General features: G+C 62.4%; 5 pseudogenes; all 5 read right to left on the reverse strand.

The window, feature by feature from the left end:
- Positions 1-942: 942 nt before the first annotated feature.
- LOC142867907 (uncharacterized) lies at positions 943-1,061 on the reverse strand (annotated as a pseudogene).
- Positions 1,062-4,908: 3,847 nt separating this feature from the next.
- On the reverse strand, positions 4,909-5,027 carry LOC142867908 (uncharacterized; annotated as a pseudogene).
- Positions 5,028-8,843: 3,816 nt separating this feature from the next.
- Positions 8,844-8,962, reverse strand: LOC142867909 (uncharacterized; annotated as a pseudogene).
- Positions 8,963-12,813: 3,851 nt separating this feature from the next.
- Positions 12,814-12,932, reverse strand: LOC142867910 (uncharacterized; annotated as a pseudogene).
- Positions 12,933-16,784: 3,852 nt separating this feature from the next.
- On the reverse strand, positions 16,785-16,903 carry LOC142867911 (uncharacterized; annotated as a pseudogene).
- Between the last annotated feature and the right edge of the window lie 1,782 nt (positions 16,904-18,685).

An 18,685-nucleotide genomic window follows, 5' to 3' on the forward strand; every position in this document is an offset into this window, starting at 1 on the left:
ACATGAGAGGTAAATGAATAAGAACACGGGGGGGGGAGGGGGGCACGGGCAACACATGTCACCTTAATACTTGGACTCCCATCATCTGCTTGAAAAGAGAGAGAAAAGAAAATGCAATAATAGAGATAAGAGACACTTTTTCAAAATAATGAATCCGGCCGGGCGCTGTGGCTCACGCCTGTAATCCTAGCACTTGGGAGGCCGAGGCGGGCGGATTGCTCAAGGTCAGGAGTTCAAAACCAGCCTGAGCAAGAGCGAGACCCCGTCTCTACTATAAATAGTAAGAAATTAATTGGCCAACTGATATATATATAAAAAATTAGCGGGGCATGGTGGCGCATGCCTGCAGTCCCAGCTACCCGGGAGGCTGAGGCAGAAGGATCACTCGAGCCCAGGAGTTTGAAGTTGCTGTGAGCTAGGCTGACGCCACGGCACTCACTCTAGCCTGGGCAACAAACCGAGACTCTGTCTCAAAAAAAAAAAAAAAAAAAAAAAATGAATCCGAAGAGAAAAGTAAAAGGAGGCCTGTGGAGCAGGTCTGGGTGTGACTCCGGATCCCCGAACATCAGGTGCCACCACCAAAGATTCCTACGTGTAGCTCATAGAACCCCAAAAGCAACGGGAGGAGTTCTGGTCACATACTCCCTCAAAATGACATCCTGGCCTTCTTCTGGAACTCCCTCCCCTCTCAGACTCTCAAGGTTTCCTCCAGCGTGTCGGCTCCCACAGAGCAGACCTTAGGTCTGAGACCTGACTGTCCAGAAGCCACGCATGCTGCCGCGTGGCGGCGGTGTCACGGCTCGGGACAAGAGGAGGCCCCACGGTGCGGGCTGGGGCGCCAGGCACCGCGGCGGGCGCTGAGGGTGGGGGTCACCCCCACCCCGGGCCGCCCCCGCACTCCCAGAAACGCTACAGAACCAGAGGCAAAAAAAAAAAAGAAGAAGCCTACGGCACCCGGTATTCCCGGGCGGTCTCCCATCCAAGTTCTAACCAGGCCCGACCCTGCTTAGCTTCCGAGACCAGACGGGATCGGGCGCGTTCGGGGTGGTGTGGCCGTGGACGGCGGAGGGCGCCCCTGCCCCGCTCAAGAAGCCGAGCCTCTCTGCGCTTCCCCGCCGCCTCCTCCCGCCCCAGGCCCCGCGCCGGGCCGGGCCTGTTGAGTTCGCCGGCCGGGTCCCGCGGGCTCCGAGGGACGGGGGTGACAGGCGGGGCGGGCAGGGAGCGGCGGGCCGGGGTTGGGGGCTGTCTCTGTATACACACACACTCACACTCACACTCACTCACTCACTCACACTCACACAAGATGCGCCTCCACGGCTGGACCCGCCAAGGTGGAGACCTTCAAGCCCCCCTCCTCTCCTTGCCTGGCCTCCTTCACCTCCCCGCCCCCCACCCCCAGCGCGCCGGGGCCGCTGACTGCGCACGGGCGGGAGGGGCGGGGGGCTCGCCCTTTGACCCCAGCCAGGGGCGGCCCTCCCCCACAACCCCTTTCAGCTGCGCCCCCCACCCTGTGGCCCGGCGGCCGCCTATTCCCCGGGGCCAGGGCTGGGGCACAGCGCACGGGGGAGGGGAGCCAGTGTATGGGGCGTCTCTCTCTCTCTCGGGATGTGTCCCATGGGTGGGGTGGGGTGGCGTGGTTTGTGGGGCGCTGAAGAAATCAGTCCCCTCCATCTCCTCCCTCTGGAAAACACCCAAGCCCTTGGAGAACTGCCCGCACCGCTACCGTGGGGGCCGGGACCCTCCTCTGTGTCCTCCTGTGGCCCAGTCCAAGGGGCCTGGGCCTGGCCGGGGCTGCATTGGACCCCAACCACCCTGGCGTGTGGACTCGCTAAAAATCGGCGATTAGATATTGGATTCCAGCGTCATTGAGGTCATTTCACTAATGAGTGCACCGCAAAGAGTTTCCTAATCCATCTGTGAGGGTGGCAACCGAAAGAGAATTTTAGAGCTGACAGAATAGGCGAGGAAAGGCATAGGAGATTTCCACACCCAGTAAGGAAGCCTTTCCCGAAATGGAAGAAAGAAAGGAGCAAACAGAGACACCGGTAGCCCGCCCGGATGAGAGTCTGCCCCCGAGAGAAAGTACCCTGACCAGGTTCACCCGTGGGTGGGTCGCGAGCTAGCGGCATTCAGAAGAGCGAGGCCCGCAGTCTGTGCAGAAGACACCTGCACTCGGGTGTGTGTGGCGGCACAATTCACAAGCAGCTCCAGATGTTAAACCAAGGAGAAGCCAGGGAGTTCCCAACGCCCCAGGTGTCCTCAGCCCACGACTGGCTGCTGTGGGAATGCGAAGCCCGGCTCCTTGTCTCAGAGCGGGGCAACCAGGAGGTGTGATGTCCACCCCGGGGTTCCCAGGAGGATCAGGCTGAAGCTGGGACTTGGCCTCAAAGTGTCCCCTCGCATGGCCACCCCCTTCCCCTTCCTGCTCCTCTACTCCTGGTGCCCCTCCATCCAGGGGCCAGACCTTAAAGAGTCACCCGCAAGAGAATCCTGGTCCCAAAGGAGCCTTCTGGGGGACCCCTGCTGAGAGAGGTTGTGGGCATGGCCCGCTGGGGCTCTGCCCGACCCAGGGCTGAGAGATGCAACCTCCCAGCTCTGGGTCCCTGCAGGAAGTGTTGGCAAGCACAGGGCCAGTCCTCCAAAGGCCCAGGTGCAGGGAGCCCAGGCCAAGCAGCCTGTGGAAGAAGCCACATGCTGTGCCACCCCGGGGAACACGACTGCAGGCCACGGCCCTTCCCACCTCCTCCTCCTCCACCTCCTCCTCCTCCTCCTCCTCCTCCTCCTCCTCCTCCTCCCACCCCGCCCCCGCCCCCGCCCCCACATGGCACAGGGCCCAGAGACACCTCAGACACTTGCTACCCAAAGTGCAAAGGGCATCAGTTGCTCCTCCAAACCCCCCCCCCAGCCCAGCAGACCGCGTTGTCCAGCCAGCCCCCGGGCCTCCCTGGGGTGCCCAGCACAAAAGTGCAGACACCCACCGGACCCTCAATCTCAGTTTTCGGATGTTTTTGCCACTCTAAGGATCCGCAGGCCAGCTGGGCCTTCTGGCAGGACAGAGAGCCCCGGAATCCGACGTGGAGAGCTGGGTATACATCCCCATGAGGAGGCGGTCCCCACCTCCGCGGCTATCCCCTTGCGGGGAGCGGCAGCCGCGGGGCCTCAGAGAAGACACCAGGCTGGGCCCCCACGGCACAGCGGGAGCACGTCCCCCGCAGGCCACTTAGCGACGGCGGCCAGCCGGCGGACGGTTGGGTTGCGCGAGACGCTGCGGCCGCCCTGCTACCGGGTTCCTGGGAGGGCGTCCTGGAACCAGCGTCCACACCAAGCCCTTGGAAGGCCCAGGCGACGGAGGAGCCCCGTCAGGCAGGGGCCGAGGACGGTGACGGCCCGGGCGGGGAGGAGCGTGTCAGGCAGGGGCAGAGGACGGTGACAGGTGATAGGCCGGGCGGGAAGGAGTCAGTCAGGCAGGGGCCGTGGAGGAGACGGGCTGGGTAAGGGTTAGGGTTAGTGTCAGGGCACAAGTCACAATCGCAAAGACCTGGAAGCCACCCGAGTGCCCATCGACCCACGAGTGGGTAAATAAAATGTGGCGCGTGGACACCACGGAGTGCTATTCGGCTATGAGGAGCAGCGGTGAGGGGGCACCTCTCGTGGTTCTCCTGGCCAGAGCTGGAACCCGTTCCAGTAAGCCAAGTATCCCAAGAATGGACACACGAGCACCACGTGCTCGCGCTCACCAGCAAATGGGTACGAACCGATGGACACCTAAGTGGACACAGAGGAATCACCTTCTTCGGGTGGGTGTCGGGCGGGTGGGGGGAGGGGATGGGCATACACATCCATTAGGAATGGGGTGGGTACGCACCGACTGGGGGATGGGCGCACTTGAAGCTCTGACCCGAGGGGGGAGGCTGGGAGAGGGCAACGCACCCGACCTTAACATTGGTGCCCCCACAATATGCTGGAACAACATGAGAGGTAAATGAATAAGAACACGGGGGGGGGAGGGGGGCACGGGCAACACATGTCACCTTAATACTTGGACTCCCATCATCTGCTTGAAAAGAGAGAGAAAAGAAAATGCAATAATAGAGATAAGAGACACTTTTTCAAAATAATGAATCCGGCCGGGCGCTGTGGCTCACGCCTGTAATCCTAGCACTTGGGAGGCCGAGGCGGGCGGATTGCTCAAGGTCAGGAGTTCAAAACCAGCCTGAGCAAGAGCGAGACCCCGTCTCTACTATAAATAGTAAGAAATTAATTGGCCAACTGATATATATATAAAAAATTAGCGGGGCATGGTGGCGCATGCCTGCAGTCCCAGCTACCCGGGAGGCTGAGGCAGAAGGATCACTCGAGCCCAGGAGTTTGAAGTTGCTGTGAGCTAGGCTGACGCCACGGCACTCACTCTAGCCTGGGCAACAAACCGAGACTCTGTCTCAAAAAAAAAAAAAAAAAAAAATGAATCCGAAGAGAAAAGTAAAAGGAGGCCTGTGGAGCAGGTCTGGGTGTGACTCCGGATCCCCGAACATCAGGTGCCACCACCAAAGATTCCTACGTGTAGCTCATAGAACCCCAAAAGCAACGGGAGGAGTTCTGGTCACATACTCCCTCAAAATGACATCCTGGCCTTCTTCTGGAACTCCCTCCCCTCTCAGACTCTCAAGGTTTCCTCCAGCGTGTCGGCTCCCACAGAGCAGACCTTAGGTCTGAGACCTGACTGTCCAGAAGCCACGCATGCTGCCGCGTGGCGGCGGTGTCACGGCTCGGGACAAGAGGAGGCCCCACGGTGCGGGCTGGGGCGCCAGGCACCGCGGCGGGCGCTGAGGGTGGGGGTCACCCCCACCCCGGGCCGCCCCCGCACTCCCAGAAACGCTACAGAACCAGAGGCAAAAAAAAAAAAGAAGAAGCCTACGGCACCCGGTATTCCCGGGCGGTCTCCCATCCAAGTTCTAACCAGGCCCGACCCTGCTTAGCTTCCGAGACCAGACGGGATCGGGCGCGTTCGGGGTGGTGTGGCCGTGGACGGCGGAGGGCGCCCCTGCCCCGCTCAAGAAGCCGAGCCTCTCTGCGCTTCCCCGCCGCCTCCTCCCGCCCCAGGCCCCGCGCCGGGCCGGGCCTGTTGAGTTCGCCGGCCGGGTCCCGCGGGCTCCGAGGGACGGGGGTGACAGGCGGGGCGGGCAGGGAGCGGCGGGCCGGGGTTGGGGGCTGTCTCTGTATACACACACACTCACACTCACACTCACTCACTCACTCACACTCACACAAGATGCGCCTCCACGGCTGGACCCGCCAAGGTGGAGCCCTCCCAGCCCCCCTCGTCTCCTCGCCTGGCCTCCTTCACCTACCCGCTGCCCACCCCCAGCGCGTCACCGCCGCTGACTGCGCACGCGCGCACCGGCACCGGGCGCTCGCCCTTTGACCCCAGCCAGGGGCCGCCCTCCCCCACAACCCCTTTCAGCTGTGCCCCCCGCCCTGTGGGCGGGCTGCCGCCTATTCCCCCGGGCCAGGGCTGGGGCACAGCGCAAGGGGGAGGGGAGCGAGTGTATGGGGCATCTCTCTCTGGGGATGTGTCCCATGGGTGGGGTGGGGTGGGGTGGGGTGGCGTGGTTTGTGGGGCGCTGAAGAAATCAGTCCCCTCCATCTCCTACCTCTGGAAAACGCCCAAGCCCTTGGAGAACTGCCGGCACCGCTACCGTGGGGGCCGGGACCCTCCTCTGTGTCCTCCTGTGGCCCGGTCCAAGGGGCCTGGGCCTGGCCGGGGCTGCATTGGACCCCGACCACCCTGGCGTGTGGACTCGCTAAAAATCGGCGATTAGATATTGGATTCCAGCTTCCTTGAGGTCATTTCACTAATGAGTGCACCGGAAAGAGTTTCCTAATCCATCTGTGAGGGTGGCAACTGAAAGAGAATTTGAAAGCTGACAGAATAGGCGAGGGAAGGCATAGGAGATTTCCACACCCAGCAAGGAAGACTTTCCCGAAATGGAAGAAAGAAAGGAGCAAACAGAGACACCGGTAGCCCGCCCGGAAAAGAGTCTGCCCCTGAGAGAAAGTACCCTGACCAGGTTCACCCGTGGGTGGGTGGCCAGCTAGCGGCATTCAGAAGAGCGAGGCCCGCAGTCTGTGCGGAAGACACCTGCACTCGGGTGTGTGTGGCGGCACGATTCACAAGCAGCTCCAGATGTTAAACCAAGGAGAAGCCAGGGAGTTCCCAACGCCCCAGGTGTCCTCAGCCCACGACTGGCTGCTGTGGGAATGCGACGCCCGGCTCCTTGTCTCAGAGCGGGACAACCAGGAGGTGTGACGTACACCCCGGGGTTCCCAGGAGGATCAGGCTGAAGCTGGGACTTGGCCTGAAAGTGTCCCCTCGCATGGCCACCCCCTTCCCCTTCCTGCTCCTCTACTCCTGGTGCCCCTCCATCCAGGGGCCAGACCTTAAAGAGTCACCGCAAGAGAATCCTGGTCCCCAAGGAGCCTTCTGGGGGACCGGTACTGAGAGAGGTTGTGGGCATGGCCCGCTGGGGCTCTGCCCGACCCAGGGCTGAGAGATGCAACCTCCCAGCTCTGGGTCCCTGCAGGAAGCGTTGGCAAGCACAGGGCCGGTCCTCCAAAGGCCCAGGTGCAGGGAGCCCAGGCCAAGCAGCCTGTGGAAGAAGCCACTTGCCCTGCCACCCCGGGAACACGACTGCAGGCCCCGGCCCTTCCCACCTCCTCCTCCTCCTCCTCTTCCCCCCCCGCCCCCCCCCCCGACATGGCACAGGGCTCAGAGACACCTCAGACTCTTGCTACCCAAAGTGCAAAGGGCATCAGTTGCTCCTCTAACCCCCCCCCCCGCCCAGCAGACCGCGTTGTCCAGCCAGCCCCCGGGCCTCCCTGGGGTGCCCAGCACAAAAGCGCAGACACCCACCGGACCCTCAATCTCAGTTTTCGGATGTTTTTGCCACTCTAAGGATCCGCAGGCCAGCTGGGCCTTCTGGCAGGACAGAGAGCCCCGGAATCCGACGTGGAGAGCTGGGTATACGTCCCCATGAGGATGCGGTCCCCACCTCCGCGGCTATCCCCTTGCGGGGAGCGGCAGCCGCGGGGCCTCAGAGAAGACACCAGGCTGGGCCCCCACGGCACAGCGGGAGCACGTCCCCCGCAGGCCACTTAGCGACGGCGGCCAGCCGGCGGACGGTTGGGTTGCGCGAGACGCTGCGGCCGCCCTGCTACCGGGTTCCTGGGAGGGCGTCCTGGAACCAGCGTCCACACCAAGCCCTTGGAAGGCCCAGGCGACGGAGGAGCCCCGTCAGGCAGGGGCCGAGGACGGTGACGGCCCGGGCGGGGAGGAGCGTGTCAGGCAGGGGCAGAGGACGGTGACAGGTGATAGGCCGGGCGGGAAGGAGTCAGTCAGGCAGGGGCCGTGGAGGAGACGGGCTGGGCAAGGGTTAGGGTTAGTGTCAGGGCACAAGTCACAATCGCAAAGACCTGGAAGCCACCCGAGTGCCCATCGACCCACGAGTGGGTAAATAAAATGTGGCGCGTGGACACCACGGAGTGCTATTCGGCTATGAGGAGCAGCGGTGAGGGGGCACCTCTCGTGGTTCTCCTGGCCAGAGCTGGAACCCGTTCCAGTAAGCCAAGTATCCCAAGAATGGACACACGAGCACCACGTGCTCGCGCTCACCAGCAAATGGGTACGAACCGATGGACACCTAAGTGGACACAGAGGAATCACCTTCTTCGGGTGGGTGTCGGGCGGGTGGGGGGAGGGGATGGGCATACACATCCATTAGGAATGGGGTGGGTACGCACCGACTGGGGGATGGGCGCACTTGAAGCTCTGACCCGAGGGGGGAGGCTGGGAGAGGGCAACGCACCCGACCTTAACATTGGTGCCCCCACAATATGCTGGAACAACATGAGAGGTAAATGAATAAGAACACGGGGGGGGGAGGGGGGCACGGGCAACACATGTCACCTTAATACTTGGACTCCCATCATCTGCTTGAAAAGAGAGAGAAAAGAAAATGCAATAATAGAGATAAGAGACACTTTTTCAAAATAATGAATCCGGCCGGGCGCTGTGGCTCACGCCTGTAATCCTAGCACTTGGGAGGCCGAGGCGGGCGGATTGCTCAAGGTCAGGAGTTCAAAACCAGCCTGAGCAAGAGCGAGACCCCGTCTCTACTATAAATAGTAAGAAATTAATTGGCCAACTGATATATATATAAAAAATTAGCGGGGCATGGTGGCGCATGCCTGCAGTCCCAGCTACCCGGGAGGCTGAGGCAGAAGGATCACTCGAGCCCAGGAGTTTGAAGTTGCTGTGAGCTAGGCTGACGCCACGGCACTCACTCTAGCCTGGGCAACAAACCGAGACTCTGTCTCAAAAAAAAAAAAAAAAAAAAAAAATGAATCCGAAGAGAAAAGTAAAAGGAGGCCTGTGGAGCAGGTCTGGGTGTGACTCCGGATCCCCGAACATCAGGTGCCACCACCAAAGATTCCTACGTGTAGCTCATAGAACCCCAAAAGCAACGGGAGGAGTTCTGGTCACATACTCCCTCAAAATGACATCCTGGCCTTCTTCTGGAACTCCCTCCCCTCTCAGACTCTCAAGGTTTCCTCCAGCGTGTCGGCTCCCACAGAGCAGACCTTAGGTCTGAGACCTGACTGTCCAGAAGCCACGCATGCTGCCGCGTGGCGGCGGTGTCACGGCTCGGGACAAGAGGAGGCCCCACGGTGCGGGCTGGGGCGCCAGGCACCGCGGCGGGCGCTGAGGGTGGGGGTCACCCCCACCCTGGGCCGCCCCCGCACTCCCAGAAACGCTACAGAACCAGAGGCAAAAAAAAAAAAGAAGAAGCCTACGGCACCCGGTATTCCCGGGCGGTCTCCCATCCAAGTTCTAACCAGGCCCGACCCTGCTTAGCTTCCGAGACCAGACGGGATCGGGCGCGTTCGGGGTGGTGTGGCCGTGGACGGCGGAGGGCGCCCCTGCCCCGCTCAAGAAGCCGAGCCTCTCTGCGCTTCCCCGCCGCCTCCTCCCGCCCCAGGCCCCGCGCCGGGCCGGGCCTGTTGAGTTCGCCGGCCGGGTCCCGCGGGCTCCGAGGGACGGGGGTGACAGGCGGGGCGGGCAGGGAGCGGCGGGCCGGGGTTGGGGGCTGTCTCTGTATACACACACACTCACACTCACACTCACTCACTCACACTCACACTCACACAAGATGCGCCTCCACGGCTGGACCCGCCAAGGTGGAGACCTTCAAGCCCCCCTCCTCTCCTTGCCTGGCCTCCTTCACCTCCCCGCCCCCCACCCCCAGCGCGCCGGGGCCGCTGACTGCGCACGGGCGGGAGGGGCGGGGGGCTCGCCCTTTGACCCCAGCCAGGGGCGGCCCTCCCCCACAACCCCTTTCAGCTGCGCCCCCACCCTGTGGCCCGGCGGCCGCCTATTCCCCGGGGCCAGGGCTGGGGCACAGCGCACGGGGGAGGGGAGCCAGTGTATGGGGCGTCTCTCTCTCTCTCGGGATGTGTCCCATGGGTGGGGTGGGGTGGCGTGGTTTGTGGGGCGCTGAAGAAATCAGTCCCCTCCATCTCCTCCCTCTGGAAAACACCCAAGCCCTTGGAGAACTGCCCGCACCGCTACCGTGGGGGCCGGGACCCTCCTCTGTGTCCTCCTGTGGCCCAGTCCAAGGGGCCTGGGCCTGGCCGGGGCTGCATTGGACCCCAACCACCCTGGCGTGTGGACTCGCTAAAAATCGGCGATTAGATATTGGATTCCAGCGTCATTGAGGTCATTTCACTAATGAGTGCACCGCAAAGAGTTTCCTAATCCATCTGTGAGGGTGGCAACCGAAAGAGAATTTTAGAGCTGACAGAATAGGCGAGGAAAGGCATAGGAGATTTCCACACCCAGTAAGGAAGCCTTTCCCGAAATGGAAGAAAGAAAGGAGCAAACAGAGACACCGGTAGCCCGCCCGGATGAGAGTCTGCCCCCGAGAGAAAGTACCCTGACCAGGTTCACCCGTGGGTGGGTCGCGAGCTAGCGGCATTCAGAAGAGCGAGGCCCGCAGTCTGTGCAGAAGACACCTGCACTCGGGTGTGTGTGGCGGCACAATTCACAAGCAGCTCCAGATGTTAAACCAAGGAGAAGCCAGGGAGTTCCCAACGCCCCAGGTGTCCTCAGCCCACGACTGGCTGCTGTGGGAATGCGAAGCCCGGCTCCTTGTCTCAGAGCGGGGCAACCAGGAGGTGTGATGTCCACCCCGGGGTTCCCAGGAGGATCAGGCTGAAGCTGGGACTTGGCCTCAAAGTGTCCCCTCGCATGGCCACCCCCTTCCCCTTCCTGCTCCTCTACTCCTGGTGCCCCTCCATCCAGGGGCCAGACCTTAAAGAGTCACCCGCAAGAGAATCCTGGTCCCAAAGGAGCCTTCTGGGGGACCCCTGCTGAGAGAGGTTGTGGGCATGGCCCGCTGGGGCTCTGCCCGACCCAGGGCTGAGAGATGCAACCTCCCAGCTCTGGGTCCCTGCAGGAAGTGTTGGCAAGCACAGGGCCAGTCCTCCAAAGGCCCAGGTGCAGGGAGCCCAGGCCAAGCAGCCTGTGGAAGAAGCCACATGCTGTGCCACCCCGGGGAACACGACTGCAGGCCACGGCCCTTCCCACCTCCTCCTCCTCCACCTCCTCCTCCTCCTCCTCCTCCTCCTCCTCCTCCTCCTCCCACCCCGCCCCCGCCCCCGCCCCCACATGGCACAGGGCCCAGAGACACCTCAGACACTTGCTACCCAAAGTGCAAAGGGCATCAGTTGCTCCTCCAAACCCCCCCCCCAGCCCAGCAGACCGCGTTGTCCAGCCAGCCCCCGGGCCTCCCTGGGGTGCCCAGCACAAAAGTGCAGACACCCACCGGACCCTCAATCTCAGTTTTCGGATGTTTTTGCCACTCTAAGGATCCGCAGGCCAGCTGGGCCTTCTGGCAGGACAGAGAGCCCCGGAATCCGACGTGGAGAGCTGGGTATACATCCCCATGAGGAGGCGGTCCCCACCTCCGCGGCTATCCCCTTGCGGGGAGCGGCAGCCGCGGGGCCTCAGAGAAGACACCAGGCTGGGCCCCCACGGCACAGCGGGAGCACGTCCCCCGCAGGCCACTTAGCGACGGCGGCCAGCCGGCGGACGGTTGGGTTGCGCGAGACGCTGCGGCCGCCCTGCTACCGGGTTCCTGGGAGGGCGTCCTGGAACCAGCGTCCACACCAAGCCCTTGGAAGGCCCAGGCGACGGAGGAGCCCCGTCAGGCAGGGGCCGAGGACGGTGACGGCCCGGGCGGGGAGGAGCGTGTCAGGCAGGGGCAGAGGACGGTGACAGGTGATAGGCCGGGCGGGAAGGAGTCAGTCAGGCAGGGGCCGTGGAGGAGACGGGCTGGGTAAGGGTTAGGGTTAGTGTCAGGGCACAAGTCACAATCGCAAAGACCTGGAAGCCACCCGAGTGCCCATCGACCCACGAGTGGGTAAATAAAATGTGGCGCGTGGACACCACGGAGTGCTATTCGGCTATGAGGAGCAGCGGTGAGGGGGCACCTCTCGTGGTTCTCCTGGCCAGAGCTGGAACCCGTTCCAGTAAGCCAAGTATCCCAAGAATGGACACACGAGCACCACGTGCTCGCGCTCACCAGCAAATGGGTACGAACCGATGGACACCTAAGTGGACACAGAGGAATCACCTTCTTCGGGTGGGTGTCGGGCGGGTGGGGGGAGGGGATGGGCATACACATCCATTAGGAATGGGGTGGGTACGCACCGACTGGGGGATGGGCGCACTTGAAGCTCTGACCCGAGGGGGGAGGCTGGGAGAGGGCAACGCACCCGACCTTAACATTGGTGCCCCCACAATATGCTGGAACAACATGAGAGGTAAATGAATAAGAACACGGGGGGGGGAGGGGGGCACGGGCAACACATGTCACCTTAATACTTGGACTCCCATCATCTGCTTGAAAAGAGAGAGAAAAGAAAATGCAATAATAGAGATAAGAGACACTTTTTCAAAATAATGAATCCGGCCGGGCGCTGTGGCTCACGCCTGTAATCCTAGCACTTGGGAGGCCGAGGCGGGCGGATTGCTCAAGGTCAGGAGTTCAAAACCAGCCTGAGCAAGAGCGAGACCCCGTCTCTACTATAAATAGTAAGAAATTAATTGGCCAACTGATATATATATAAAAAATTAGCGGGGCATGGTGGCGCATGCCTGCAGTCCCAGCTACCCGGGAGGCTGAGGCAGAAGGATCACTCGAGCCCAGGAGTTTGAAGTTGCTGTGAGCTAGGCTGACGCCACGGCACTCACTCTAGCCTGGGCAACAAACCGAGACTCTGTCTCAAAAAAAAAAAAAAAAAAAAAAAATGAATCCGAAGAGAAAAGTAAAAGGAGGCCTGTGGAGCAGGTCTGGGTGTGACTCCGGATCCCCGAACATCAGGTGCCACCACCAAAGATTCCTACGTGTAGCTCATAGAACCCCAAAAGCAACGGGAGGAGTTCTGGTCACATACTCCCTCAAAATGACATCCTGGCCTTCTTCTGGAACTCCCTCCCCTCTCAGACTCTCAAGGTTTCCTCCAGCGTGTCGGCTCCCACAGAGCAGACCTTAGGTCTGAGACCTGACTGTCCAGAAGCCACGCATGCTGCCGCGTGGCGGCGGTGTCACGGCTCGGGACAAGAGGAGGCCCCACGGTGCGGGCTGGGGCGCCAGGCACCGCGGCGGGCGCTGAGGGTGGGGGTCACCCCCACCCCGGGCCGCCCCCGCACTCCCAGAAACGCTACAGAACCAGAGGCAAAAAAAAAAAAGAAGAAGCCTACGGCACCCGGTATTCCCGGGCGGTCTCCCATCCAAGTTCTAACCAGGCCCGACCCTGCTTAGCTTCCGAGACCAGACGGGATCGGGCGCGTTCGGGGTGGTGTGGCCGTGGACGGCGGAGGGCGCCCCTGCCCCGCTCAAGAAGCCGAGCCTCTCTGCGCTTCCCCGCCGCCTCCTCCCGCCCCAGGCCCCGCGCCGGGCCGGGCCTGTTGAGTTCGCCGGCCGGGTCCCGCGGGCTCCGAGGGACGGGGGTGACAGGCGGGGCGGGCAGGGAGCGGCGGGCCGGGGTTGGGGGCTGTCTCTGTATACACACACACTCACACTCACACTCACTCACTCACACTCACACTCACACAAGATGCGCCTCCACGGCTGGACCCGCCAAGGTGGAGACCTTCAAGCCCCCCTCCTCTCCTTGCCTGGCCTCCTTCACCTCCCCGCCCCCCACCCCCAGCGCGCCGGGGCCGCTGACTGCGCACGGGCGGGAGGGGCGGGGGGCTCGCCCTTTGACCCCAGCCAGGGGCGGCCCTCCCCCACAACCCCTTTCAGCTGCGCCCCCCACCCTGTGGCCCGGCGGCCGCCTATTCCCCGGGGCCAGGGCTGGGGCACAGCGCACGGGGGAGGGGAGCCAGTGTATGGGGCGTCTCTCTCTCTCTCGGGATGTGTCCCATGGGTGGGGTGGGGTGGCGTGGTTTGTGGGGCGCTGAAGAAATCAGTCCCCTCCATCTCCTCCCTCTGGAAAACACCCAAGCCCTTGGAGAACTGCCCGCACCGCTACCGTGGGGGCCGGGACCCTCCTCTGTGTCCTCCTGTGGCCCAGTCCAAGGGGCCTGGGCCTGGCCGGGGCTGCATTGGACCCCAACCACCCTGGCGTGTGGACTCGCTAAAAATCGGCGATTAGATATTGGATTCCAGCGTCATTGAGGTCATTTCACTAATGAGTGCACCGCAAAGAGTTTCCTAATCCATCTGTGAGGGTGGCAACCGAAAGAGAATTTTAGAGCTGACAGAATAGGCGAGGAAAGGCATAGGAGATTTCCACACCCAGTAAGGAAGCCTTTCCCGAAATGGAAGAAAGAAAGGAGCAAACAGAGACACCGGTAGCCCGCCCGGATGAGAGTCTGCCCCCGAGAGAAAGTACCCTGACCAGGTTCACCCGTGGGTGGGTCGCGAGCTAGCGGCATTCAGAAGAGCGAGGCCCGCAGTCTGTGCAGAAGACACCTGCACTCGGGTGTGTGTGGCGGCACAATTCACAAGCAGCTCCAGATGTTAAACCAAGGAGAAGCCAGGGAGTTCCCAACGCCCCAGGTGTCCTCAGCCCACGACTGGCTGCTGTGGGAATGCGAAGCCCGGCTCCTTGTCTCAGAGCGGGGCAACCAGGAGGTGTGATGTCCACCCCGGGGTTCCCAGGAGGATCAGGCTGAAGCTGGGACTTGGCCTCAAAGTGTCCCCTCGCATGGCCACCCCCTTCCCCTTCCTGCTCCTCTACTCCTGGTGCCCCTCCATCCAGGGGCCAGACCTTAAAGAGTCACCCGCAAGAGAATCCTGGTCCCAAAGGAGCCTTCTGGGGGACCCCTGCTGAGAGAGGTTGTGGGCATGGCCCGCTGGGGCTCTGCCCGACCCAGGGCTGAGAGATGCAACCTCCCAGCTCTGGGTCCCTGCAGGAAGTGTTGGCAAGCACAGGGCCAGTCCTCCAAAGGCCCAGGTGCAGGGAGCCCAGGCCAAGCAGCCTGTGGAAGAAGCCACATGCTGTGCCACCCCGGGGAACACGACTGCAGGCCACGGCCCTTCCCACCTCCTCCTCCTCCACCTCCTCCTCCTCCTCCTCCTCCTCCTCCTCCTCCTCCTCCCACCCCGCCCCCGCCCCCGCCCCCACATGGCACAGGGCCCAGAGACACCTCAGACACTTGCTACCCAAAGTGCAAAGGGCATCAGTTGCTCCTCCAAACCCCCCCCCCAGCCCAGCAGACCGCGTTGTCCAGCCAGCCCCCGGGCCTCCCTGGGGTGCCCAGCACAAAAGTGCAGACACCCACCGGACCCTCAATCTCAGTTTTCGGATGTTTTTGCCACTCTAAGGATCCGCAGGCCAGCTGGGCCTTCTGGCAGGACAGAGAGCCCCGGAATCCGACGTGGAGAGCTGGGTATACATCCCCATGAGGAGGCGGTCCCCACCTCCGCGGCTATCCCCTTGCGGGGAGCGGCAGCCGCGGGGCCTCAGAGAAGACACCAGGCTGGGCCCCCACGGCACAGCGGGAGCACGTCCCCCGCAGGCCACTTAGCGACGGCGGCCAGCCGGCGGACGGTTGGGTTGCGCGAGACGCTGCGGCCGCCCTGCTACCGGGTTCCTGGGAGGGCGTCCTGGAACCAGCGTCCACACCAAGCCCTTGGAAGGCCCAGGCGACGGAGGAGCCCCGTCAGGCAGGGGCCGAGGACGGTGACGGCCCGGGCGGGGAGGAGCGTGTCAGGCAGGGGCAGAGGACGGTGACAGGTGATAGGCCGGGCGGGAAGGAGTCAGTCAGGCAGGGGCCGTGGAGGAGACGGGCTGGGTAAGGGTTAGGGTTAGTGTCAGGGCACAAGTCACAATCGCAAAGACCTGGAAGCCACCCGAGTGCCCATCGACCCACGAGTGGGTAAATAAAATGTGGCGCGTGGACACCACGGAGTGCTATTCGGCTATGAGGAGCAGCGGTGAGGGGGCACCTCTCGTGGTTCTCCTGGCCAGAGCTGGAACCCGTTCCAGTAAGCCAAGTATCCCAAGAATGGACACACGAGCACCACGTGCTCGCGCTCACCAGCAAATGGGTACGAACCGATGGACACCTAAGTGGACACAGAGGAATCACCTTCTTCGGGTGGGTGTCGGGCGGGTGGGGGGAGGGGATGGGCATACACATCCATTAGGAATGGGGTGGGTACGCACCGACTGGGGGATGGGCGCACTTGAAGCTCTGACCCGAGGGGGGAGGCTGGGAGAGGGCAACGCACCCGACCTTAACATTGGTGCCCCCACAATATGCTGGAACAACATGAGAGGTAAATGAATAAGAACACGGGGGGGGGGAGGGGGGCACGGGCAACACATGTCACCTTAATACTTGGACTCCCATCATCTGCTTGAAAAGAGAGAGAAAAGAAAATGCAATAATAGAGATAAGAGACACTTTTTCAAAATAATGAATCCGGCCGGGCGCTGTGGCTCACGCCTGTAATCCTAGCACTTGGGAGGCCGAGGCGGGCGGATTGCTCAAGGTCAGGAGTTCAAAACCAGCCTGAGCAAGAGCGAGACCCCGTCTCTACTATAAATAGTAAGAAATTAATTGGCCAACTGATATATATATAAAAAATTAGCGGGGCATGGTGGCGCATGCCTGCAGTCCCAGCTACCCGGGAGGCTGAGGCAGAAGGATCACTCGAGCCCAGGAGTTTGAAGTTGCTGTGAGCTAGGCTGACGCCACGGCACTCACTCTAGCCTGGGCAACAAACCGAGACTCTGTCTCAAAAAAAAAAAAAAAAAAAAAAATGAATCCGAAGAGAAAAGTAAAAGGAGGCCTGTGGAGCAGGTCTGGGTGTGACTCCGGATCCCCGAACATCAGGTGCCACCACCAAAGATTCCTACGTGTAGCTCATAGAACCCCAAAAGCAACGGGAGGAGTTCTGGTCACATACTCCCTCAAAATGACATCCTGGCCTTCTTCTGGAACTCCCTCCCCTCTCAGACTCTCAAGGTTTCCTCCAGCGTGTCGGCTCCCACAGAGCAGACCTTAGGTCTGAGACCTGACTGTCCAGAAGCCACGCATGCTGCCGCGTGGCGGCGGTGTCACGGCTCGGGACAAGAGGAGGCCCCACGGTGCGGGCTGGGGCGCCAGGCACCGCGGCGGGCGCTGAGGGTGGGGGTCACCCCCACCCCGGGCCGCCCCCGCACTCCCAGAAACGCTACAGAACCAGAGGCAAAAAAAAAAAAGAAGAAGCCTACGGCACCCGGTATTCCCGGGCGGTCTCCCATCCAAGTTCTAACCAGGCCCGACCCTGCTTAGCTTCCGAGACCAGACGGGATCGGGCGCGTTCGGGGTGGTGTGGCCGTGGACGGCGGAGGGCGCCCCTGCCCCGCTCAAGAAGCCGAGCCTCTCTGCGCTTCCCCGCCGCCTCCTCCCGCCCCAGGCCCCGCGCCGGGCCGGGCCTGTTGAGTTCGCCGGCCGGGTCCCGCGGGCTCCGAGGGACGGGGGTGACAGGCGGGGCGGGCAGGGAGCGGCGGGCCGGGGTTGGGGGCTGTCTCTGTATACACACACACTCACACTCACACTCACTCACTCACACTCACACTCACACAAGATGCGCCTCCACGGCTGGACCCGCCAAGGTGGAGACCTTCAAGCCCCCCTCCTCTCCTTGCCTGGCCTCCTTCACCTCCCCGCCCCCCACCCCCAGCGCGCCGGGGCCGCTGACTGCGCACGGGCGGGAGGGGCGGGGGGCTCGCCCTTTGACCCCAGCCAGGGGCGGCCCTCCCCCACAACCCCTTTCAGCTGCGCCCCCCACCCTGTGGCCCGGCGGCCGCCTATTCCCCGGGGCCAGGGCTGGGGCACAGCGCACGGGGGAGGGGAGCCAGTGTATGGGGCGTCTCTCTCTCTCTCGGGATGTGTCCCATGGGTGGGGTGGGGTGGCGTGGTTTGTGGGGCGCTGAAGAAATCAGTCCCCTCCATCTCCTCCCTCTGGAAAACACCCAAGCCCTTGGAGAACTGCCCGCACCGCTACCGTGGGGGCCGGGACCCTCCTCTGTGTCCTCCTGTGGCCCAGTCCAAGGGGCCTGGGCCTGGCCGGGGCTGCATTGGACCCCAACCACCCTGGCGTGTGGACTCGCTAAAAATCGGCGATTAGATATTGGATTCCAGCGTCATTGAGGTCATTTCACTAATGAGTGCACCGCAAAGAGTTCTCCTAATCCATCTGTGAGGGTGGCAACCGAAAGAGAATTTTAGAGCTGACAGAATAGGCGAGGAAAGGCATAGGAGATTTCCACACCCAGTAAGGAAGCCTTTCCCGAAATGGAAGAAAGAAAGGAGCAACAGAGACACCGGTAGCCCGCCCGGATGAGAGTCTGCCCCCGAGAGAAAGTACCCTGACCAGGTTCACCCGTGGGTGGGTCGCGAGCTAGCGGCATTCAGAAGAGCGAGGCCCGCAGTCTGTGCAGAAGACACCTGCACTCGGGTGTGTGTGGCGGCACAATTCACAAGCAGCTCCAGATGTTAAACCAAGGAGAAGCCAGGGAGTTCCCAACGCCCAGGTGTCCTCAGCCCACGACTGGCTGCTGTGGGAATGCGAAGCCCCGGCTCCTTGTCTCAGAGCGGGGCAACCAGGAGGTGTGATGTCCACCCCGGGGTTCCCAGGAGGATCAGGCTGAAGCTGGGACTTGGCCTCAAAGTGTCCCCTCGCATGGCCACCCCCTTCCCCTTCCTGCTCCTCTACTCCTGGTGCCCCTCCATCCAGGGGCCAGACCTTAAAGAGTCACCCGCAAGAGAATCCTGGTCCCAAAGGAGCCTTCTGGGGGACCCCTGCTGAGAGAGGTTGTGGGGCATGGCCCGCTGGGGCTCTGCCCGACCCAGGGCTGAGAGATGCAACCTCCCAGCTCTGGGTCCCTGCAGGAAGTGTTGGCAAGCACAGGGCCAGTCCTCCAAAGGCCCAGGTGCAGGGAGCCCAGGCCAAGCAGCCTGTGGAAGAAGCCACATGCTGTGCCACCCCGGGGAACACGACTGCAGGCCACGGCCCTTCCCACCTCCTCCTCCTCCACCTCCTCCTCCTCCTCCTCCTCCTCCTCCTCCTCCTCCTCCCACGCCCCCGCCCCCGCCCCCACATGGCACAGGGCCCAGAGACAC

This window comes from Microcebus murinus, unplaced genomic scaffold, assembly GCF_040939455.1.
Source record: "Microcebus murinus isolate Inina unplaced genomic scaffold, M.murinus_Inina_mat1.0 scaf023_hap2_Mmur4.0, whole genome shotgun sequence".
Classification (NCBI taxonomy): domain Eukaryota; kingdom Metazoa; phylum Chordata; class Mammalia; order Primates; family Cheirogaleidae; genus Microcebus; species Microcebus murinus.